This window comes from Lynx rufus, unplaced genomic scaffold (assembly GCF_022079265.1).
Source record: "Lynx rufus isolate CCGP_SWC_20201006 ecotype Redwood Valley unplaced genomic scaffold, mLynRuf1.p SCAF_6, whole genome shotgun sequence".
In the NCBI taxonomy this organism is placed as follows: domain Eukaryota; kingdom Metazoa; phylum Chordata; class Mammalia; order Carnivora; family Felidae; genus Lynx; species Lynx rufus.
In genome coordinates, this window is record NW_025814878.1 from 6,567,761 (window position 1) to 6,592,478 (window position 24,718).

The 24,718-nt window shown below is 44.1% G+C and overlaps 1 protein-coding gene across 7 annotated transcripts in view; it reads right to left on the minus strand.

Annotated features, from left to right (window-relative positions):
* The window catches only part of SCAF8 (SR-related CTD associated factor 8), a 239,137-nt gene that overhangs the window by 81,869 nt on the left and 132,550 nt on the right, over positions 1–24,718 (minus strand). For 4 of the 7 annotated variants that reach the window (XR_006966251.1, XR_006966250.1, XR_006966248.1 and 1 more), the window contains exon 21: positions 16,071–16,265. The exons of the other annotated variants lie outside the window; for them this stretch is intronic. The gene's annotated coding sequence lies outside the window, so the exon portion shown is untranslated. The remainder of the gene's footprint in view (positions 1–16,070; positions 16,266–24,718) is intronic. 7 annotated transcript variants of the gene reach the window in all.

Genomic DNA, 24,718 nt, shown 5'->3' on the forward strand with positions numbered 1-24,718 from the left:
AAAAAAGACACCCAGCTGCTCTACAGGTCTGCCCCAGAGCAGACACTCCGCATGGGTGGCTTATCCCAAACTCCTTAAAGAGCCAGCGCACTCCTTGTTAGCAGCTGCCAATGTGCGTCACTGTCCCCCATAATAATGGCTATAATTTCACAGAAAAGAGTAGGAGGCCAAAACGCCCACTTGTCAATGAGAATATGGCACAGAAGATGACTTTTTATTTTAATTTAAAAAAAAAATTTTTTTTAACGTTTATTTATTTTTGAGACAGAGAGAGACAGAGCATGAACGGGGGAGGGGCAGAGAGAGAGGGAGACACAGAGTTGGAAGCAGGCTCCGGGCTCTGAGCCATCAGCCCAGAGCCCGACGCGGGGCTCGAACTCACGGACTGTGAGATGGTGACCTGAGCTGAAGTCAGACGCTTAAGCCACTGAGCCACCCAGGCGCCCCTAATTTTTTAATGTTTATTTACTTTTGAGAGAGAGAGCGAGCATGAGCAGGGGAGGAGCAGAGACAGAGGGAGACACAGAATCCGAAGCAGGCTCCAAGCTCCGAGCTGTCAGCACAGAGCCCGACGCGGGGCTCGAACGCATAGACTATGAGATCGTGACCTGAGCCGAAGTTGGACATTTAACTGACTGAGCCACCCAGGCGACTGATTTTTTTTTTTTTTTTAAATAAATAAACTGAGACACAGCAGTGCCTGGAGATGAGAGTTAGTTAATAGTCGACGGCAACCGTAAAAGTTCTAGAACCAGTTTTCTGCAGGTCAAGTTGCCACTGATGATGTTCTTTGCTGCAACGTAATTCTGAAATGCAGTTATTCTTTTATAGAGCTGGTATAATAAAGGCAAATGGACTTAGAGGTGTCCCTATACAGATGTAACTCACTTGGGTCTGCTGGTTCTGGGTAATTTACACACGTGGCTCTCTCCATCTGTGCAAACAGCCCTGCAAATCAGTTTCATGCATCCCACGCTGCAAACCAGAGAAGGTTCAAGGAGGTTACCTGACCTCTTTAATTAATGAACTAATGAAACTATCTGGCCAAGACAACGCGGCTCCAGGGCGGCAGAAACAGACCTCAGGCTAAGTGTGCCTGACCCCAAGTATTTTATGCCTTTCCTTTCACAAGCTGCTGCACCCCAGGTATCTGAAGTGCCAGACATGCCAACGGCCACCCCACATTGTGACCCACGTGCGGGACTGCTGAGGAAGGGCCGGTGGTCACCAGGACAGCAGGGGAAGCACACCTGCTTTCCAAACAGCTATATCCTTTCTTACTTGCAAAAACCCTGTTCTAGAAACAGGAGCCAGGCTTCCAGGTAAATTATAGGTGTCACAGAAGAGAGAAGGAGGAGGGACCAGGCAGAGTATCTCCACAGAGAGCCCACGACAGGCGAGGCAGCTGCATGGAGAAATAGAAATCAACCTAACTTTAATTCCATGGTAAAGACTTCGTGGTCTATTTCACGTTTTACTCCCCTAAAGTAATTGTGTTCTGATTTCCAAATCAGCAGGCTGGAAATGGCCTAAAGCCTGAAGAATCATTTCTAAATGACAGTTGAGAAAGAGAATCTACAGAGAGGCTCTGACCCCTTTTTAATTAATCTCCTTCATTTCTTCCCCGGCAGAATTGCCCATGATCAGCAAAGTGACCGATCAGAATTCACTGCCTTCCTCTCCCCTGTTCGCTTACACAAGGAGGAGGTGTGAGATTATGAAGCCAGCCACAGAAAACCTGCCCAGAGTGTGATCTGTTCTGGCACGAATGCATTGGATTCATCACCAGTGGGCTAACTAAGGAGGTGATGGAGCGGCACCAAGAAAACTAGGTCCTTGCAAACAGACTTTCAGATCCAAGCCTCAGCCAGCCTGCCCTGCCTCGTCGAAAGGCAAGTGCCAGAGTTATTCAGGGATGCCAGACCCCAATCTGCCTCGTCCAGCTGATCCTTCTGGTCAGCCCATATGGGAGCAGGATGCCTGGCACAGATCGGAAAGTATCAGTGTGTGCAGACATGTTCTAACATCATTTGCTAATGTTTCATTGTTCTGTAGTTAAAAACCTACTTAAAATGTGTGGAGCAACGTCCCACGTCCCATTAGATTAGAACAGTATGAAGTCTCGTCTTTCCAAGTACGGAGTGTAAGAATAATTAAAATAACATAAAGGCAATTATGCCCTATTGGGTAAGTTTATTTCCACGATGGGGGATACCCAGGGCTCCTTTATTAAACTGAGATCACATCATGTCCACACATGTATTGTGCATACAATCTTTGTGCATAGTTAATTCCAACACAACAGAAAGAACCACCATATTGGTGCTAAAACAGAACTTAGGAATTGCAGGGCACAAAATTCTCATCCTAAACATTAACAAACCAAAGCTCAGAGGTCTCCCATTTGTCTAAGGGTACACAAAGATTTGGAGTCTAGGAGACACTCTGATCTCTTGTCCTCTAAAACGCTGTATGTCCTATGATGCCCCACACTCATTTCATTCAAATATCTCAGACAGAATATCCTGGAAAATTATGCCATTTGGCATGAATGATCAAAAAGTCCGAATGCATGGACTTTTGAATGATCCAAATATAACAGACTTCTGGACCATCACAGACAGAGCTGTTTCCACTGGTGGTGAAGTCCACTCTCATGTGAGCTGGTGGGATGGAGTCACAGGGTGTGGCAGACCCTTCTAGCAAAGCTCATTTATGGAGAAGCAGTTCAGTACACTGTTTAAGGTACACTCTGGAACCCCCCCATCAGGCTTGCATCTCTGATTCTGCTTCTTGGGGGGGGGGCAATTCTTGGGTTACTGTGAGTTTGGACACCTGTACAACAGGGATTAATCCCAGCACCAAGGCTAACTGTGGGGGTTTAGGGAGGGGCCGTGTGGAAAGTGTCTGTCACAGAGGAGGCAGGAGGGATATGGATTCTTTCTTGGCCACCCATATTCTCAGGGAGCCCTGGTGACACAGAGGAGAGCAGAGATGCTCCATCCATCGTTAGGTCACAGGAGCAACTCTGTGAGTCCTTCTCAAGCGGCTAAGGCCCCGTCACCGGCCTCCCATGGTCCATATCCCTGGGAGAGCTCGGCTCCCATCATCATCTTCTCTCTCCTGTCCTTGCCTCTGAGCTCCTCTGTGACCAACTGAAAAAGTGAACCAAAGGCCCAGAGCCCCTCACCTTCCTCATAGATCAGGGCATTAGTAATCCCACAGGCCACATACTCTGGTTATTATGGAGTCAGGGTTCCTCCCTTCTTCACCCTCCCCCAACCATGAAACCACCCCCCTCCTCCCTCTTTACTGCTCAGCAGTCTCTCTCTCTCTCTCTCTCTCTCTCTCTCTCTCTCAGGGCCATTCCTGTTTGCAGGAGAGAATCACCCCAAGTAACTAGGAATCAGGGCACTTATATACATTTTTTTTTTTTTAATTTCAAAGCCTTTGCCTTTGTTGAGATAAAAGGAAAACAAAGCATCTGTGTTAACATTTCACAGATGCCCTGGTCAGTCTGCACTTTGACACCCTGATGCCTTGCACTTGGGTGGGGGGAGGAGATGAAAAAGAACAAAGAGAAAGAGGAAAAGAGCACGTTATCAAAGGCACCATTCTAGAGCCTCAAGACCGACCAGAGCGTAGGCTCCATGCAAGCCAAGCCGAGATTTGGCTTTGCTGTTGTGTCAGGGCCCCTCCCTGGCACAGGGCTTCTCAATGGCTCCTCAGGGAAGGGCAGAAGGAATGAAAGGGAATTCAACTGAACGCCATCCTGCAAGTCTGATGGTCTACTGGCTACCCTTCAATCATCTAGACCTTCTGTAATAAAAAACAGCCCTGTGACACTCTTTCCTTTGGCAGTGAAATCACCTCAACCACACGGAGACCCCCAGGCTAGAGGCTGATGCTAAATGCTGATGACTTTTCCATGGGAGCTTGCTTTAGGCCAGCTCTCCTTCTAGCTTAAAGGTTAAAAGGTTCAAGTTTGGGTTTCCAAGAACAGAGACTGTCACGTGACGGTCACATGCTGCACTACCCTCGTTTTTCAATCTGGCCCATTCAAATGGTCAGTAGTGGGGTGTATTCTTCCTCTCTCCCAGGCTGGAGCAAAACCTGTTAATATTCATTTAGTAAAGTTGAACCCATCAGATAACAGCTTTTTAAAAATAATTTTAAAAGTTAACCTTAAAAGACTTTTAATATTTTTTAGAGGCATGCCACTTTCACGCATAAAGTATGCTCTAGAAACACAGGGCAGTAAGTAAATTTCATTTTTAGAGTACTGGGAAAAAACTGGCGTTTAAAGAAATCCTATTGGTTAACCTTCTTCATAAGGCAAAGAAACCTTTTTGAAAAGTGAACAATCATCCTTTTTTTTCTTTTTTAATTTCAATTTTCATATATCCAGTTTGCTTAAAGCAAATTCAATCTGGTGTCCTCAGCTGTCGTCACAACTGAACTGGAGAGATTATATGGCCACCAAGTTGAACAGATGCTTTTTTCTTTTTTCTTTTTTTTTTAATAGCTGCAGAAACTAATTTGCAAACTGAATTCGCGGTGAAGAATTGACATGACTGTAGTCAAAGAAATGACAAGCCACTCGCTTTTCTTGGCTGCCATTAAATAGCCCCAGGAACAGAGACCACTGGAGTTCTCAGGACAGGATTATCCACACACAGCCCTGTGGGACAGTGAGCCCTGAAGGAGCAAGGCCCCAGGGTTGGAGGGAAGGGACAGGTGGCCGGAAGTACCTCCGGGGACCCAGCCTGCCTCATCCACGGCCCCCTCCCCCGCCATGGAGGACTCCACTGTGTCCGTATCAGCTCTTGACTTTATCTTATCTGTATATGCTTTATCTGTTTATCTAGAAGAAGTATTTAAAATCAGGAATTTGCTGCTTAAAAGAACCACGAGAAGGTTACGTGAGTGAAATGAAAAGAAAAGAGAGAGAGAGAGAGACTGTTACTCTCCTTGCCCGCTTGGGCAGAACTAGTGAATGGGCTCATGCGGTCTGGTTAGTTATCGGAACTGCGTGAATTTGCCTTCATTTCCGTCTGTCTCAAGGGCACGTAAAGTAACCAAGATGGTGCTAGGGCTCCACATCCACAGAACGAGCACCCTGCAGTGCTGGCAAATGCAACAGCCAAGGTCATCTTCACACCTACACCGTAGTGCGGACAGGACTTGGCCCCACGACTCCACGGTCAACAGCCATCAGCCTGGCTTTAACCGAGGCCCCCTCGGTGCACCGAGTAGTAACTCTGAGGTCAGGGAGAAACAATATACTTGAACTGCATGTCTTTTTATTTTTTGGAGCAGAATAATAGTTTTCAAGAAGGCACAGCGTCTTATTTAATAAGCTCACAGAGAACTCCAAACATGACCCAAGTTAATGAGCCACTGATAGATACTCTTTTTCTACAAACAGCACAATGTCAGGGAATATCTGTTCTGGGCAAATATGAAAGCAGAAAATCGAACAGGATGTGACTTTTTAAAAAAATATGGGCGGCTTTCTACGACCATATTCTCAGAAGCCTTGACCAGGATTTGGGATAAGAAAAACTCTTCATCTGCAGTGTTTGAGAGCTGATATGTACAGCCTCTGTACCCCACACAGAATTCCCTCACGTGCTCACGAGGTGGCGTGGCACAGAACATTCCAGGACACGTCCCACGTCCCACCCGCATTCCATCCAGCTGTCCAGAGTGGGAAGACCTTAGACACTAGTGAGCGACACTTCTCAGATGTTACCAGACCCCCGGATTACAAATCCCATTACAGTATGTCATTTCCCCCCTAAAACAGGTAGACAACAATGAGTAGAAAAAGGCTGGCTGGAGACCCCGATGGTGGCGGTCAACGGGGCCAACTCACCAGCAAAGTGACACATCCCTGCTCACTCGCCTTGCAGGGAAGGTTATTCACATCTGTGCCTTAGCAAAATGATAGATTGTTACATGCCACGAGTCAGCTTAGAATAGCTCCAAGCATCCATATCAGAGTCAGGAGTGCTATGGGACTCCAGCATGAGTTTATAGGTAGTTGCCTAGTTCCGAGCTATAAGAGTCCACTGTGTCAGACGCACGAGTGCCGAACTGCTTGGCTAGAAGCCGGTTTGCCCGGTTCCTTACAGGACCCCACGGCCTCTGGGATACAGTGTGGAAGCCACTGATCTAACATATACAACCTTTGTTTGGAAAGACTTGTTTTACAATGATCTTAAGCAGTATCAGTGAATCTGATGAACTCATGACCCCAAGGTCAAGAGCTGAACGCTCTACAGACTGGGCCAGCCAGGCGCCCCTCCACTGTCCCTTTGTATCTTCAAAAGAAACTGCTACTTACTTTTCCAACCACCTGCCACTTAACAGGGTCAAAAGCCTGTGTCCTCCCTGGCCTCTGGCGATTTCAAAGAAGCTTTTCCTGCCTCTTGGGACAACCTTGCGCTTAACTATTTATCCTTTTCCTTAAGTGACTGCTTGAGCTTATTAGCAAGCCTTTGCAAATCGTGGCAAGGGGACCGCAGAGGGATTGCAAACTTATCACTGCAGTACGAAGTGGGGGGAATGAGGGCCTGACTTCCGCTCCTGACCTTCAAGCAGCCGTCATTAACCTCACTTCACAGAGGGGGACACCAGCTCCTAGAGGCTAAGTCACCCTCTCAGCTCGTACCGTTCTTGCAAGGCAGGGCCTACATTTGAACCCGAAGTCTGTCCTCTTTTTGGTGACGTCTCCGCAACAGAGGACTGCATCGTATCCCCCAACAAGGGCTCCAGCTTGGTGCAGGCCGGGTGATAGGAAGCTTCTGCAAGGCTCCAAGATAAACCCGGTCTGACAAAGGGCTCTTCTGCATCGAGAACCCACTGTTGGGTTTAAGCTGCCAGCAAAAAGCATGCGAGCAAATCATCTCCAGAGAATCGAGTTGCCAAAAATGTTGTCAAAATGTCTGGCTTTCTTTCCCTCTGGAATTATGACAAGTCACACATCTTTTCACATTCTGTAGCTCACTCTTTGGAACATCTCCCAGGATGCTTAATAGAGTGCCACGCTGGAGAAACTGTCCAAGGTTAACACAGTCGTGGCTGGACTTACACTAACATGCCACAAGGCCACAAGCGGACAGGGCACGGAGTCAAGACGCAGGGAAGGAGGCAACGCACGACTGGTAGTTCTAAGTTAAAGTAGGAGGACCCGGGTGACAGTGAGACGGGCATTCAATGTCACTCTTTTGTTTGCATTATATTAACTCGTCAGGGATGTTGAAAGTGTTGAAAACAGATACTTGACTACCAGCAAAGGAGCCGAATAAATTCTATGTCTACTCATTTATTATTTACTAAAAATAAATGAAATAAATAAAAGAAATGAAATGAAATGAAATGAAATGAAATGAAATGAAATGAAATGAAATGAAATGAAAAGAAATAAAAGAAATGAAACCCAAGCTACAATTTAGAAGTGGTAGTATGTTAGGGTTTGTCGTTAGAAAAAAAAAATGTGTATCAAGACACCTGGGTGGCTCAGTTGGTTGGGCATCCGTCCGGCTGTTGATTTCAACTCAGGTCGTGATCTCATGGTTCATGAGTTTGAGCCCCACCTGGGGTCCTCACTGGCAGCATGGAGCTGGCTTGGGATTCTCTCTCTCCCTCTCTCTCTCTCTCTCTCTGCCCCTCCCCAACTCTCTTTCTCAAAAATAAATAAACATTTTAAAAAATGTGTATCAATCCTCAATTATATCTCAAAGTAATAATCTAAAGATTTCCTCAGTGGAGTGGTGCCTGGCTGACTCAGTCAGGAGAGCACACGACTTGATCTCAGGGTCGTGAGTTTGAGCCCTATGTTGAGCGTAGAGATTACTTAAAAACATTTATTAAAAAAAATATCTCAGTGGCTATATGACATATTCTTTATTTTTGGTTTATTCCAAATATACCCAAATATATCTTTTATATTTCTTAAACTGCCTGGGCAATTTTTTTTTTTTTACAGTTAAGTAACCAAACATTTGGTGGTGGATATAAAATAAAAAAAGATATTCTGGTGTCACCTCGCTTTATTGCTCTTCAGAGATACTGTGTTCTGTACAAATTGAAGATCTGTGACAACCCTGTGTCAAGCAAGTCTATTAGTGCAAATTTTCCAAAAGCATTTGCTCACTTCCTGTGTTTGTGTCATACTGTGACACTTCTCACAATATTTCACATTTTTTATTATTATATTTGTTATTGTGACCTATGATCAGTGATTATGACTTGCTGAAAGCTCAGATGATGGTTAGCATTTTTCAGCAATAAAGTATTTTTATTTTATTTATTTTAGAGAGAGGATGTGTGCATGCGAACAGGGGAGGGGGCAGAGGGGGAGAGAGAGAATCTCAGGCAGGCTCCATGCTCAGTGCAGGGCCCAAAGCAAGGCTCGATCCCATGAACCTGGAATCATGACCCGAGTCAAAATCAAGAGTTGGACACTCGACCGACTGAGCCACCCAGGTGCCCCAGCAATGGAGTATTTTTAAATGAAGTATATACACTGTTTCCAAAAAAGCATAATGCTATTTTACACACTTTATACACTACAGTGTAGTATAAACATAACTTTTATATGCACTGGGAAACAAAAACTTACTTTGACTCACTTTATTGTGATATGTGCTTTATTGTGGTGGCCAAACCCGTAATATTGCTGAGATACGCCTGTACTCATTTCTCACTTACATAGTCCTTTGTGTTCTCAAAAAGCTTTTAACTACAACTACTTAAATGGCCCTCTGCATCAAGATGGGGTTAGATGGATTCCAATTCTGTTTTGTTACATGTACAAATGAAACTGCCAACCAACTATTCATGATATCCATGCTGGGGGTGTGTTTCTAGTAGTGAGGCAAGTAAGCCCTTTACTCTGCTGTCTCTGTCTCTTTAGACAGGTCCTCTTGGGTCCGAGATACTTTTTCTCTTGCAAAGAAAGCAACACATCTCTGAAGTGAATAAAATCCACAACCCTCATCTTTTACCACTAAATTCTAGCCACTCGTCCTCAATCTCAGGGTCAGTCGGCAGTTAGCTGAGAGGAGCGTCTCAAGTAATTCCTTGGGTTTAGTTCCAACGATCAAGTGCAAATCTGCAAATTATTTCTTTTAAATAAGAAGTTGAAAGGATTCAAGGTTATCCCTGTCACAGTCACTAACATTTATGTTCCGGGTTTTCTTGAGTGGGAGAAAGGGAGGATGAGTTAAGGGGGTTTCTTGTGTAAACAGCGTTCATCGCATCCATTTCAGTTGAACAAAGGTTCTGAGTGCACCGTGGCTCTAACCGGTGGGGCCACAGATTGAGGGCAAGGCTGACACTGGAGCTGATTTCTTTTAGGAAAACTGTAAAGAACACGGAAACATCCTAAACTCTGGCAAATCAATACGCATCAGGGAACCAGGGGGTAGGGTTGCCAAATATAGCAAATGGAAACACTGAAGAAATAACTTGTAGTATAAGTATGTCCCAAATATTGCATGGGACATAACTTACACTAAAATTCACTTGTTATGTATCTGAAATTTAATTGAGTTGGGTGTTCTGCATTTTATTCAGCACCCTACCAGGGCGTCAACTGTGTGGGTACCTCAGGGACACTGAGCCAACATAACAGGTTGTGTTCATTTCCACAGCAACATGGTTAATCTAGAACTGAAGATGTTTTTCAGGATGTGTATCCTTACCTACTTATTCCTGACTATAAGAATGCTCCCTTTGCAAGTTCCCTCCTTTCTCTCCACCGGGTAATTACTGTGAGCTTAACCACATGCCTGAGATGTTCCAGGACCTGGGGACAAAGAGGTGGTAAAGCACTGCCTCTGTTTTGGGGCAGTTCACATGCCGGCAGAAAGAGAATTAAAGCAAGTGGACAGAAGTGTGCTATAAATGCAAGCGGAGTAGGTGAAAGACGGTCCCAGAGGCTGAGGGTGGGCACTGCTTTAGACAAGGTGCTCTTCAAAGCTTTGTCTAAATTCAGACAGACGGAATGTGCGGGAATCTGAGGAGTGTGGAAATGTGACAGGGTATGCGTGTATGTGACAGAGAGAGAGGGAGAGGGAGACTGAGATTGAGAGAAAGGAGATGAGAATAAGAGGGGAAATGGTCACCCGACATTCTCAAAGCAAAGCACGGGTAGGAGCCACTCAGTGTCAACAACAAGGAGCCTTCAGGCGAACCCTGTAGCACAGGAAACCAGTGTCCTCAGTAAGGAAGCGGCCACCTCCTTTAAGAACACAGACCATCTCCAGGAAATCAACCGTAACGCCGTTTACACGCTGTGTTTAGAAAGGACACCTGCGACCAGGAAAACAGCTCCCTCGTGTCCTACCAGCGTGTCCACGAGGAGTCGGGAGGAATGTGTGTGTGACCACCACCTGGACCAACATTCCCCGCTCAGAGCAACTAGCGGACTGGATTGTGGTCTCCACACGGGAAATAAAGCCCCCATGGCTCCTGAACCCTTCTTCTTTTCAGAAGGACAAGGGCAAATATCTGCTCTTTGGTTGTGGTCACGGCAGCACTGACCGGAGCCAGGAACCTTGCCATCATTTAACAGTTATAGTTAATGACACTGTGCCTTTGACTTAGCACCCAAAGTTCTGAGGAAGGACCTCCTTTTAGATCCACAACAATAAATACTTTGTTTTAGATACAAAGGTATATCAAAATATCTATCCTTAACAATCTACCTATCTGAAAGAAAAGCGTTGTTGGTGGTTTTTTTTAAGAATTAAGTAAAAATCCACAGCTCACTTTGACGTGTAGGAATGTGTGCTGCTCTCTGGCCTCCAGAAGGGTCGATATGCAAATTAGATTCTGCAGTTTCATTTCACCTGCTTCTACCTTTCATTTCAATCAGGTTCGACCCTGAAGGGTAATGATCAAATCAGGGAATGAACCAGGTTGAAACTGATGCCTTTTTTCTACAAGATAACCCAAACTTTTCAGTTTTTTTAAAAAAAAAAATTTAATGTTTAGTTTTTGAGAGAGAGACAGAGTGTGAGCAGGGGAGGGGCAGAGAGAGAGAGAGAGGGAGACACAGAATCCGAAGCAGGCTCCAGGCTCTGAGCTGTCAGCACAGAGCCCGACACGGGTGCTCGAACCCACGAACCGTGAGATCATGACCTGAGCTGAAGTCGGACACTTAACCGACTGAGCCACCCGGGTGCTCCTACTAAACTTTTTCATCTTGAATCACACACCCAAAAAAAGGAGACCATCTCAAATAGCCACATCTTCTACAGCAACAATTCAGAATTTGCACGTGATGCTTTGAGCAACCACAACCACACAGAAATATAGAATACCGAGTCAGAACCACAGAATCTCAAGTCCAAAGGGGCTCAGACCAATGCCCACTTGGATCCCTGAGTTGTCTCTCACCCCTGAAAGTGGCCTTTGTCCAGGGAGCCTCCCTAGGGGCTGGGCCTCTCCTGAGGCTGCCATTTCTTCTGGGACACCTTTGAGGGCTAAGAAGCCTGAATCCATGCCCTCTGGTGTCACAAAGGATAAGTCCAATCTTTCTACCGCACTTCACTTATTCTAAGCCAGTGGTCATAAAACCCTTCAAATATTCTCTAACGTGAGTATATGAATCCTCATCTGCCTTATACAGACTCCCCCAAATCTGGATCATTCTCCTAGGGACACATGTGAAACACGTCCCTTAAGGTATGGAAACTGGAACTGAATCTGAACCTTCAGATGGAGTGCGATCTGTGTGGAGCCGGCCAGCATGGTCAAGGATGACCCCCCATCTCAGTGAGAACCAGACTCTGCTGCTGTAGACACCTGAGCCTTCTCCTTGGTGTCTGACAGCCACGTGAGTCTGACTCTGTCTCTTCCTCACAGGTTACTTCTTTTTTTTCTTTAAGTTTTATTTACTTGTCTTTTTAGTAATCTCTACGCCCAACATGGGGCTCCAACTCACGACCTCGAGATCGAGACACGCACGCTCCACCGACTGAGCCTGCGCCCCCCTCACGGGTTACTATTAAGCAGCATCGCTTTATCTCACACTTGCAACAAGTAAGTTCTCTGGACCCAGGGACAGAACTCACGCAACATTTTAGTTTTCTTTTCCACCTTCATATAACCCGTAGGTTTAATCAGCATGCAGGCTATCCATCTCCTCATTCAAATCAGTAGTAGGGAAGTGGAAGAAGGCAAAGCTGAGGTTAGACATCTGTGTCCCATTTCCGCCTCTTTAGATCTGCAAGAGCACTCAGAATGTAGACATCGCTGCCACAGCACTGAAACCTCCTCTTGGAGACTTGTCCACGCTGGCCCCGCGTGCCAGCCTGTGACTCCTTGTTCCCGGCTGTCCTCGTCCCTTGCCCCCCTCATTTCATCTTGGTGCTTCTTCTTTATCCATTTGAGTTTGCTTTCCTCCCTGTGACCGAGGCTGTGGCTTTGTCTCTGGTTCACACTGTCAGGCAACGGCAGGTAGAGAGGGTTGCCCCCCGCCCCGACCCCGTGCTCTACTATGCGATCGGGGGCCACCCTTACGGTCCCGCCTGTAGGGCTGACACTGGTGCACTAGCCAGCATCTGGGGTTGGGGGGGGGGGGACGAGCCAGTCGGCTGCACTGCCATCCAGGCCTGACTTCTCCATCCTTTCCCTAAACAGATCTTTAGCAACTTTCTTAGAGACCTTCCTCGCATCCTGACACAGAGCATCTACAACATTTTTCATGGATCAATCAAATCACCCTATTTAAAAGCCGCAATCTTACTTCTGGCAGGAATTCTTCTCAGTGAACCTATGCCAGTTCTTTGGGACACAGAATCCCTTTTTAATAGCTGACAAACCTTTCAATTAACTCTTTTTAGCATCACGCTGGGAATGATGACAAGTCCACTGGCCTGTATTCCTAGGAAACTACCTTCTTCTTTCCTTGAAAATCAAAACATCCGCCTAGCAAATTCCAAGCACAGGAACCCTTTCTTGCTTCCCACAATTTCTGGATTTTGCAGCAATTTTGAGGTCAACCTATAAATTCTGGTTCGCAGCGATGTAATTTTTCAAGGCCTGGGCCGCTGTGAGAATAACGGGGGTCTTCTCGTTGTCGTCTGACCTTCCTTAGATTTTTCCCTCTTATGTCGAGTGTTTGCTCTGTTAATGTAACGCCCCCTGCCCCCTGCCCCCGCACCATGCCGTGGGACTCTCCCTTCCTCACTGTTTTCACCCTGAGCAACATGTAGAAGACATTGGTGCTGTCTTCAGTATTTTACATAAGCCGCATCTCAAACCAACCTGTAGCCTCCTGGCTGGCTTCCTAGAGCGTTGCCCTACTTTTCCTGGCCACCTTGGACCGTGCATCTTTCCCCAGACTGTCGTTTGCACAAAGACCTTGTTTCCTCTTCATCGGGACTAGGCGTCACTTTGCGTATCATAGCTGGATTACATTATTGAGTTCATTAGCCCTCCCGTGTCCGCTTCCCTTTTTGAAACCCTACCCCCTGAATTTATCTCTGAGCCCTTTGAAATCTGTCTCCCCAAAACTGTCACAGTTCAAGTAGGAGGCCAGCCACACGTGCTCGATGCCAGTATTACGCACGGCCACATACTTAGGGTAACAGCTACCCGCTCGCTTTACGCGATGCCTTTACCATAGATTCCCATCAGCGCCCAGGACAAACAGGCATCATTATCCCCATTTTTGTGGAGAGATACAGAGAGATTAAGCCTGTGGCCCAAAGCAACCTGGTGAGCAAGTGGCAAAATAGGAAAAGCACAGCTCTGGGTGACACCAGGGCTCAGGTGTTTCCTCAACCTACATGGTCTTATACTCTCTAGAAAGTTTTCCTTTTTTTTTTTTTTTTAAGAGGATGATTTAACTACTGCTTTTCCAATGTTTATAGCTACTATTTCATTCTTTTTTTCCAACTGCATTTTTTATTTTTAGTTTTAGTTTATTAAGTGTTTACTTAGAGAGAGGGAGAGAGAGCATGAGTGGGCGAAGGGACAGAGAGGGAGGGAGAGAATCCCAAGCAGGCTTCACACCGTCAGCGTGGAGCCTGACGCAGGGCTCGATCTCATGAACCATGAGATCATGACCTGAGCCGAAATCAAGAGCTGGACACTTAACCGACTGAGCCACCCAGGCACCCCTGCATTGTTTATTGTGATCTCTCTCTATATATATATTTTTTGAGGTACAGTTGACATAAGATTATGTTAGTTTCAGTGAAACAGTAGTGAAAACCTTCTTTTTGCAAAGTTTTACTCTATATACTCATAGATTCTATATGGCAAATAAAAATCGTCTTTATTTTTAGGAATAAAAAATATGCCTTGGGGCACCTGAGTGGCTCAGTCGGTTTCACATCCAACTCTTGATTTCAGCTCAGGCTGTGATCCCAGGGTTGTGGGATCAAGCCCCGTGCTGGGCTCCATGCTGAGTGTGGAGCCTGCTTGGGATTCTCTCTCCCTCTGCCCCTCTCGCCCACTTGCATGCTCTCTCTCTCTAAAAAACAAACAAACAAAAAATGCCCAAATTTAGGACTAGGTGATTTTATTGTTTCCATACTTATCTCTATCTTATATTTTTTCCTACAGTATGCATTACTTGCATGACTTTTAAAATAGAAATAATAATAAAAACAGAATCTGCGTGTTCTGAGACACAATTTTATCTGTACAATGGGACAGATACTCTTTACTATTTAGCAAAAGTTAAACAAAAATTCCAAAGGGGAAGTTTTGCAAAGTTAAGGGGCTTCACGACTGGCATTTTTATTATAAAAATAGGAGAAAGATACATTTGTTTATTTTTTTAAAGAGGCACCTGGTCAGCTGGATTGGGCGGGGGGGGGTGGCAGGTCTGTATTAACTCAGGGCTCCGCTGTCTCCGCCACCGGCGAGTAAAAGCTAATGTCTCCCCCTGCGCTCCCATTTTGAGTTGACTGGAGCAGTGTCCAGGAGTGGAGTCTAACTAAAGGCCTTCTGTTTTCCTCCCCCACCCTATCTCACTTCTACCTGGGAGCAAATATGATTCACGTAGATGGGCACAGAGTGGGCCCGCTCCCACAGGCCTTAGTAAATTCGTTAACTGACGAATGTGATAATTGGGGAGTTCTCCTACATATTTTACCAACATCTATAGATTATTATGTGCATTGTACGAATCTCAAGTGCCGAAATTAGAAGCATGGTCTTAAAGGAACCTGGGCATTTCTTAGGCATGCTAAGGAACCTGTCCAAGGTTACACGGTTAATTAATGACTAAAGAAGTCGAGGACTAAAATTTAAACTCTATTTTTTAAAAATACTTAATGTAAATTGTTTTTTAGATAAACTCCTGAGTTAATTTAAATAGCTAAATCCTAATCCGAGCAAATCTCAGTTTGGAAATCAGACGTCTACGGTATATAGTACAAAGAGGAACACTTTTTCTCAGTTGAACAGTTATGTAGATTTATATGCATATTTCATAGTTTTAAAAAATTACAAAGATCAATGGTTTGGTGGCTGGCTGAAATAATTCCATATTTTAAAAATCTGTAGGAGGCATCTGTTAGCAGTTTTGAGTTTCTACCGCAGACTAACAATTTGGTGATAGCAAGCTGTCTTCCAATTAATGTTCCAGAAAACATTTTATTTCAAGATTTTCAGGTCCAGAGCCAAGATTTCCTGGGATTCAGTTATATGAAGCATCGTAGTTTTTGCCTTTTATAAATTTTTCACATCTAGGGTTAATAAGCAGTGCGTCTTGAAGAAATGTTTCGACTTCCTAAAAAAGTTTAACCGAGACCTGCCTTTAATCTTTCCTACCCTAGCGGATAAAGTCGGAAAAACATTTAGAATCGCCATCACATTATATCTGCATCATTCCTTTCTCAAAATTATACAATTTCCCGTGTGTGCATGTGTGTGTGTGTGTGTGTGTGTGTGTGTGTGTGTTCCCTTAGCAGACTCTACAGGCGTTCACCCTCCCAACGAGGTTCACTCGGTTTTCTGAGGCTCGTTTCCCCACACCCCCACAGGGTTCATTGTGTAAAATCACACCGTCTACCATCTTCAAAGCGCAGGAGACTAACCTTCCTTATGAAGCCTTTCGGACGACTTCCTCTTAGCCGCCAGACCTGGATCCACGGAGTCACATGCAACACACTGGGTACATATTTGGTTTCCATGCTTTCCTGCCTTCTGTTACTATTACGCTCGGAGCTTCTAAATGGAGGACGGCACTTAATTTCTCTAGCACCCAACACAGTGCCTGGCCACTCAATTATCTGTCGGGTGAACAAATAAAACAAGACCTAAAGCCAAACTGATTACCAACATGCGCTCATTCTTAATAGTTACAACTTTTCCTTTTTCTGTACTATTTCAAATAATAATGCAGAAAATGTGAAAATCTATACTAATGCTTTTTTTTGTTTTCACTTGAAAACTGAAAAAAAAATAGTAGACAAAGTCTCATGTTCTGGCATTTACTGTCTGTCTTGTCCTACGGCTCCTGGTTTATAAACTGTCAGCTCTACGAGCCTATAAACTTTATGGATATGGGACTAGTATCTTATCCAATCCCCTATCAAGTATAAAACCACCGTAGTGTTAGGCACAGGCACCGGAAAATTATTTGGGGGAAATGCCTAGGAGGGAGGCCAGCGTGTGCTTAGTCTCCTCAGATGGGAAAGAGAGAACAGAAGCAAATAAAGAGAATGTGTGTATATGCAAAAGGCTGTTATCACTAGAATTAGCACAAGTACAAGCAGAGAAGTAAGGAGGAAATTGGGCACATAGTGTGCACGTCAACCTCTTGGAAAGAAAAAACCAGGAAGTTTCCGTACATGCTGATCCAGGCAGGCCCCACACAGACCACCAGGGACAGCACAGAAGCTGTAGGGGAGAATGGGTGGGGAGGCATTGTAGGTAACTGGTCACTTGGCCTCCAGGACAGCCAACAGTCAGATGTTTTATAGCTCTGAGAGTGTTAAACTTCTACTGTGTGAAGCCAAATGTATATGTATACATACATATATGCGCGGTTAAAAACTATAAATCTTTTTGTTGTTGTGTAACACCATCCACACCAGTACAGAATGGGCACTAGGTCAATTTCATTTTTTTTGAACTTCAGGCTGGGATGTGTATGTTGCCACCGTGGTAGAACCAGTGTCTACTGAAGTGCCTAAAAAATGTGGCAGGTAGGCACTATTTGCTGAATGAATGGTTTCTTACTAAGCCCTTAACACTTAGAATACTCTGGGATGGAGTGCCCGGGGTGGCTCCTCTGTAAGCACCTGGCTCTTGATTTCGGATCAGGTCACGATCTCACGGTCCCGAGATCAAGCCCCGCATCGGGCTCTGGGCTGAGAATGGAGCCTACTTGGGATTCTCTTTCTCCCTCTCTCTGCCCTTTCCCTACTCTCTTTCTCTCTCTCTCAAAATAAATACATAAATGAATGAATAAAATAAAATAAATATCTAAAACCTTGGTGATGATGGTCTCATTACCAAGGAGATGATGGTCTCATTACCAATGAGATGATGGTCAACATTGCCAATGGAACATTTATAGAGCATACGCTAGGACTGTCTCTAGAACAAGGTCTCTGCACATTTTTTATCCTCACATTTTGGGAAGACAGGTGTTAAGGCAGTTTCATGAATCAGAAGTGGGCTCAGGTGTGATAATGGTGAAAGGTAGGTATCAGAGGCCAGATCTGAACCCCAGTCTTCCAATGCTCTTTCCATTGTACCCCAGCTGCCAGTGAAAAGTCCAGACCCTGGGTGTGACATGTGTTACAGAAGAATGCCACTTCCCACTTTTGGTTGTTAGGAAACTCAGTGAAAATTATACATTACCTCCTTGCCCCAAACTACAGCGATCAGAGCTAAAAAGTATAATTTGGAAAGCAGGCATAGAGAATACTAAGAATTCCCACAGACAACTCACCACCTCTTTCCTTCCCAAGTGGCTATTCCCCTCTAGAAGAATACAAACAGAAGACTTTCAGCTGACATTAGACAAATCGTAGCCTATGCTCCACTCATCCTTCACGCCCCTACCATCCAGGCTTTATTGTAGTGTGTGCTTACACTCTACCAGTGAGCCTTCCCGACGGCCACCCCATCTACCTATGCACTCTCGGCCAGATCCCACATCCCCTGGAGTCCTAGGAGTTACTGAGCCTTTCTCCCAACCTCACCCACCATCACCTGCCCTTTGTTCTGCCCTCTCATTATCTCCAACCTTGCTCCCTGTTCCTCTGGGCCCTGTCTGTGCATTCCACAAGGAAGGTGCAATATCATAAAAAGAAAGAAAGAAAGAAAGAAAGAAAGAAAGAAAGAAAGAAAGAAAGAAAAGAAAGAAAAGAAAGGAAGAAAGAAAAGGAAAGAAAGAAAAGGAAAGAAAGAAAGAAAGAAAGAAAGAAAGAAAGAGAGAAAGAAAGAAAGAAAAGACAAGAAAGAAAGAGAAAGAAAGAGAAGGAAAGAGAAAGAAAGAAAGAAAGAAAGAAAGAGGAAAGAAAGGGAAAGAAAGAAGTAAAGGAAGGAAGGAAAGAAGGAAGGAAGGAAGGAAGGAAGGAAGGGAGGAAGGAAGGAAGGAAGGAAAAGAAAGAAAGAAAGAAAGAAAGAAAGAAAGAAAGAAAGAAAGAAAAGAAAGGAAGAAATAAAGAAAAGGAAAGAAAGAAAAGGAAAGAAAGAAAGAAAGAAAGAAAGAGAAAGAAAGAGAAGGAAAGAAGGAAAGAAAGGGAAAGAAAGAAGTAAAGGAAGGAAGGAAGGAAGGAAGAAAGAAAGAAAAGAAAGGAAGAAAGAAAAGGAAAGAAAGAAAGAAAGAAAGAAAGAAAGAAAAGACAAGAAAGAAAGAGAAAGAGTAGGAAAGAGAAAGAAAGAAAGAAAGAAAGAAAGAAAAGAAAGGGAAAGAAAGAAGTAAAGGAAGGAAGGAAGGAAGGAAGGAAAAGAAAGAAAGAAAGAAAAGAAAGGAAGAAATAAAGAAAAGGAAAGAAAGAAAAGGAAAGAAAGAAAGAAAGAAAGAAAGAAAAGAAAAGAAAGAGAAAGAAAGAGAAGGAAAGAAAGAAAGAAAAGGGAAAGAAAGAAGTAAAGGAAGGAAGGAAGGAAGGAAGGAAGGAAGGAAGGAAGGAAAAGAAAGAAAGAAAGAAAGAAAGAAAGAAAGAAAGAAAGAAAGAAAGAAAGAAAGAAAAGAGAAAATTTCCCACTCCAAACACAAACCTGTACAATCCTACCACTCTTTCCTTTCCACAGTCGAGTGGTGCTTCCAGTAAAGGGAGCAGTACATTTACTTAGTGCTCCCTTACACTTTGTAAATACAGCCACTGCTAAGTTTTAATGTATGTGTAAATATTCAACCTAATTGAGCACTTAGCACGATATGGGATGAATATTTTTAGCTAAGTATAATAAAGAGTGGTAATTTTAAAGAAAGTTTCCTTGGGGAGTATAAGGAATGTTCAGGGCTTTCCAACAAAGTGTCTTTCATAAACTGCTTACTGCCAAGTGTTCTCCCTGCTAAGGGGACGCTGGTCAGCTATGCTGGAGAGTAATGGGGATCCTAAGAGCTGACTTTGGAAACAAGTCAGAACACGACCCACATCCATTTCCCATTTAGATTCCTGAAGAACCATCAAATCCAATATATATAAGATGCCTTCTGCTTGCTCCTCAGATAGGAAAACATACAACAGAATCAAACAAACTATAAGGCTGACATAAAACGAAAAATGAAATGTCTACCCAAAGAATTGTAGTCTAGAGCAGTGTAAGACCTAAGGGGAAAAAGTGATTGTTTCCTGATAGGGTTACTGAAGGTCAGAAGTGAACTTTTAGGGAAAATTAAAGTTTGCTATGGTATTTTTTTATCTTTCAAAGTAAAAACTAAGCTCCTTTCCTTTAACAGGTAATGTGGAATGTACCTGTCCCTGTCATCCGCTGATCTCTCTCGAATATTCCATGGCTTTTCCTTATGGGCCAGAACCCTCATGCCCAAGGGCATCAGAGTGATTCTCTACCTCCTGTCCTCCCTCAAATCAGCGCCACCTTGTGGCTTGACAATGCGGTGGGGATTGGGGCGGACACACTGTGAACAGGGAGAAAAAGTGGCTCCTGAAACGTTATTTAAAGAGATCTAAATCTATAGCATGTAGGAGCCTTTGAAAAAAAAAATCTGAATAAAATAATAGTCATGAGTACTCAAGTACATACAAGGCACCGTGCTACAACTACACATACATGATTTCACGCAATCCCCAAATGGCTCTCTGAGGAAGGTACTGTTCGTGGAATCCCTGTTCTACATGAGGGAATCTGGGCATAGACAATTCAGGTGCCTTCCCTGCCATCTCAACGCTGTTCTGTGGGAGCCACTGGATTTGAATGAGATCAACCTCAAAGGCTCATTGCTTTTAACAGGACCTAATACCTCCTGTTTTACAGGACGCCATCTTTGCACTTAGTTTCAAGTAAAACAGAGTTATTGCTACTGTTTTCATTCAACAAAAATAAACTTTCCTAATTACACTGGAAGAACTTCAAAGTGTTTTCAAATGGAAAACACAACTAAGCAGTGCACATTCAGAAAGCCATTTGGTGTTGAGAGGAAGAATGATGGGACTCAATGTTCTACACATGCAAGAAAAAGTCAAGGCCATAGCCAACATCCCTCTTATACCTAAAATTAAAAAACTGGTCCCTTGAAAATCAACCAGAAAAAAAAAAAAAACAAGAAAGAAAGAGAGGCTTCAGAGTTAAATATGGATTTGTGGTTGTGTGAACTAACTTGGAAAGAAAACAGATGACTCCTTGTCTACAATAAACATTAAATCTCAGTTGTCTACAATGTTGAGAAATGGGATCTTCCACCTAAGATAATTTTGTCGGGACTACAAATCTGCACGCGGAATGTAAGCCCAGTTCAGCGGCGTATTTGGACACGGCAAAATGCAAGGCCTCTGGCTGGGTTTTGCTCTTCGTTAAGAGACTTCTATTGTTGCTCACAATGTGATGCTACTACCAGTTACTGCCTGCTGCTGTCTCCCGCCCACACTAGATGCCAGCCTCGTTGCCAGACTGTCTCGCTCAGGACAGCTCATCAGCTTCATCTCCGTATTAACCGCGCACTAGAAAACCAGATGGCTAAGAATCTTAGAGCGGTGTCTGGTATCAACCTGAATCCATTCTACGGTCCATACGTGGGTTTCATAAGAGACTTGTCCGCGTTCATGTAGACCAGGAGTAAGCTGGACCCTCGTCCTTGTCCTTCAAGCCGCCCTTGAATGCATACGTTCTCTCCATTAACTCCCAGATGGCTTGATGCCCCCTACAACAAGACCCTGGGCCTGCTTGCTTGACCACATCCATCTTGACCAGCTGTCCTGGCCATGGCCTGGACTGCCCAAAGCTGTCGTGCTTGGCTTAGCCCTCCCGGTCCTACGTGTTCCTCCAAAACAGGCCTTGTCACTACTGCTCTGGGTGCTCAGGAGCCTCCAGTACCCACTTCCTGGTTTTTACCGGCTGTGTTTCAGAACAATGGGAGATCATGGATAAGTAATTCTGAATCAGTAAGGATTTCTCTTTTTTTTTTTTGATTTTTTAACGTTGGTTTATTTTGTAGAGAAAGAGAAAGACAGAGCGTGAGCAGGGGAGGGACAGAGAGAGAGGGAGACAGAATCTGAAGCAGGCTCCAGGCTCTGAGCTGTCAGCCCAGAGCCTGATGCAGGGCTCGAACCCGTGAACCGTGTGAGATCATGACCTGAGCCCAATTCGGACACTCAATCGACTGAGCCACCCAGGTGCCCCAGTCAGGATTTCTTATAAGCACTGGACGATTTGAGTGGTTTGGGAACGAGATGACCAGTTTGTTTAGTTCTCAGGTGTATCACAACAGACATTCTGATGTCTCTCGACAGGAAGTGCTAGGATACTAGCACGGCAGGTATCAGCCACTCCAGATGCATAACCGATTTGGTGGGGCACAAGCTCTTACAGGTGGTTCCTCACACAGAAACACTACCCTGAGTTTACGATCCCATAAAGTAGCAACGTTAGACTATGAGATTAGAGACTATGAGAACATGTTCAGAGTCTGCACATATTCACCGAGTCTGAACATACGCCAACATCTTTGGTTTACTAAGTAAAGTTTTATAGTGACCTGTTCCTGTGGGTTGGACGGAGCCAGACTGGATAATTCCTGCCGGCTCTTTGAGGACACGGCCAAGTCTCTCACATTCACTGCTGTATCACCACTGCTCCCCGTGGCACCCGGCATATGGTAGGCACTCAACAAAAATCTGAGATAAATGTCTAACTCAAGGCTAAAAGTCATTCCAGGGCTTCAGCTCTGTGCCATCAATCTTCCTCAAACACATCAGCAAGGTGCTATTTCTGCCTTCCCCTTCACAGCTGGTAGATTAACCTGCCAAATTCTGACAACTTCCATTCTCCCTTCTAAGTCATTCAAACTTCGTGTGTTGTTGTATGACTTGTGACTATTACATTACATGCATCTGATTTCACAGTTAAAAGTATGAGGACCATATAATTTCTTGTCCATGGAAGGACATTTCAAGATCGAAAAGAAGCACTATTAATAATCACACTGAGGGGCGCCTGGGTGGCGCAGTCGGTTAAGCGTCCGACTTCAGCCAGGTCACGATCTCGCGGTCCGGGAGTTCGAGCCCCGCGTCGGGCTCTGGGCTGATGGCTCAGAGCCTGGAGCCTGTTTCCGACTCTGTGTCTCCCTCTCTCTCTGCCCCTCCCCCGTTCATGCTCTGTCTCTCTCTGTCTCAAAAATAAATAAACGTTGAAAAAAAAAAATTAAAAAAAAAAAATAATCACACTGAGACAAGAGACATAAACTAGGGATCTCTGGGGCAAACGGGGACATACGGTTATGCTCATTTTAAGTAGGGATAAAGAATCTCAGCTTAGCCAAAGTGAATTCTGACTACGCATCCTGGACCGAAAACAGAGAAGACTGGTGCAATTTCGAGGACAAGTTAAATGGGTCAAGGGCACAGCGGTGGCCTGTTCTATTTCAGATTATCCCACCAGAGGCACAAATGTTAAAGGTAGCAAGACTGGCAGTTCTAAGGGTACTACTACAAGATGGCTTAAAAATAAAACAGGGGCACCTAGGTGGCTCAGTTGGTTAGGCAGTCAACTGTTGATTTCGGCTCAGGTAATGATCTCATGGTTCGTGAGATTGAGCCCCGTGCTGAGCTCCACACTGGCAGTGCAGAGCCTGCTTGGGATTCTCTCTCTCTCTCTCTCTCTCTGCCTCTCCCCTGCTCATGTGCTCTCTCTTTCTTACTGTCTCTCAAAATAAATAAATATTAAAAAAAAAAAAAACAATTTGCATTGGTTGGAAGCATAGTTTTTAGAGAATTAAATTACAAGATTCCCTCTTCCCCCAGTGTAACTTTATACTTTTCTCAGCAACCAGGAAAGATTCCTAGGCCAGACCCTTTTAGCCAAAAAGTTCCCTGTATAGTACCCTCATTGGAGTTAAATTAACAGGAAGATTAAAAAGTCGGGAGAAGGAGACTCAACATTGTTAGCTACTATATAAAACTTGGAGTAGCAACACATTTTCCAAAATGTTCCTCTTTTCATACTCAGTGGGTCTATTCTTTCAGTCAGTCACAGTGGCTCTACAGGCAGGACTCCTACCTGAGGGAATAAATTCTAGCAAAACCTCAAGTTTTCATTTACTTTTTTTTTCCTCACTGATTTCAATTATAAAAGTGGGATTTCTCCTACTGGAAAAATACAGTGAAACAAGCAGAATATAAGGGATGACTTTGCTGGATAATTTGTATCTAGTATTTATTTGGATGAATAAAGTCCTATTGTTATGCCACTGGGCACAGGAGGGAACTTACAGTATGTGCCCCAGAACAGAGATGTTAACTGCTACGGTATTCAATAATAACACCTCAAGGGAAGTTTGAATACAGAGCCAATGCTATTTTATAACTCCTGCTTATAAGAGCAAATTTTTGGGGCGCCTGGGTGGCTCAGTCGGTTGAACATCCGACTTCGGCTTGGGACATCATCTCACAGTTTGTGAGTTCGAGCCCCGTGTCGGGCTCTGTGCTGACAGCTCAGAACCTGGAGCCTGCTTCAGATTCTGTGTCTCCCTCTCTCTCTGCCCCTTCCCCGCTCATGCTCTGTCTCTCAAAAATGAATAAATGTTAAAAAAAAAATTAAGAGCAAATTTTTAATGATAGGAAGTTCTGACTTCTGGGGACAATATTTATCATTATATCATATAAAAGTACCTAGAGATTCTGTCATACTTGTTTTGGGATACCAGAGTATTGGGGGGAAAAACAGGTAAATGATGTAAAAGATGCTAATAAAAATATACATATGTACATTTTATTAATAAAAAATAGACGATACCTTCATAGGTCTATTTTATCAGTGTCTCTTGCATTGTTTTCTCATTTTTATAGGTGTCCGTGTATGAAGAGGTAGGTGTGTTTATGTGCTTTTTGAGAAAAAGCCTTTTATAAATGATTTTATTAATATTTCTAAACTGTTATTTTTGTTGTTCATTGAAATATTTTAGAACCTCAAATTTTCTGTTCCCACATTCCTTAACAATAAGGAGAGCATGTAAAATGAAATGAAGCAAAGATCTTTTTATTTCTCTGTTAAATATAATAAATATGAACACACTCCAACCAGGACATTTAATTTTCATCCAACAAATACT